The 703-nt window shown below is 48.5% G+C and overlaps 1 protein-coding gene across 2 annotated transcripts in view; it reads left to right on the top strand.

Moving 5' to 3' along the window:
* MECOM (MDS1 and EVI1 complex locus) overlaps nucleotides 1–703 on the top strand; it is a 567,302-nt gene that overhangs the window by 30,432 nt on the left and 536,167 nt on the right. The window lies entirely within an intron of this gene.

Genomic DNA, 703 nt, shown 5'->3' with positions numbered 1-703 from the left:
TGTGTGTGCCTGTGTGCATTATGCATGTGTGTGTGTGCATGCATGTGTATGTGTGCATGCATGTGTTTGTGTGTGTATGCATGTGTATGTGTGTGTGCCTGTGTGCATTATGCATGTGTGTGTGTGCATGTGTTTGTGTGTGCATGCATGTGCATGTGTGTGTGTGCATATGTTTGTGTGTGCATGCATGTGTATGTGTGTGTGCTTGTGTGCGCCTGTGTGCATTATGCATGCGTATGTGTGTGTGCATGTGTTTGTGTGTGCATGCATGTGTATGTGTGTGTGCCTGTGTGCACCTGTGTGCATTATGCATGAGTATGTGTGTGTGCATGCATGTGTATGTGTGTATGTGTGTGTGCATGTGCATATGTGTGCACACATGGTCAAGTGTGTGCTCTGTAGACCTGGGAATATTTAGCCCAGTGACTGGGGACCTCTCTGTTTTGGAGGGGCCTAAGGTAATTGGGTCTGAGCACAGTTTTCCTCTCGTTTTACAATCATACTTGAAGAGCATCTTAGTCCTCTCGCTCTGCTGTCCCTGTGCTGTGGCTGGTGGTCCTGTTCAGGCCCCACTCTGGGGTGGGCTCTCTGTGGACACTCCCCCTTTGCTTTTCCTTTTCTGTCTTGCTTTGCTCCCCTTGTCTTGGGCTGTTTCCTCACTTTCCCACTTGTCCCCTTCATCTTGACCTTTGTTTCTTCTTGA

This window comes from Otolemur garnettii, unplaced genomic scaffold (genome assembly GCF_000181295.1).
Source record: "Otolemur garnettii isolate 467f Iridium unplaced genomic scaffold, OtoGar3 scaffold00084, whole genome shotgun sequence".
Classification (NCBI taxonomy): Eukaryota; Metazoa; Chordata; class Mammalia; order Primates; family Galagidae; genus Otolemur; species Otolemur garnettii.
This window is presented reverse-complemented; position numbering and strand designations above follow the sequence as displayed.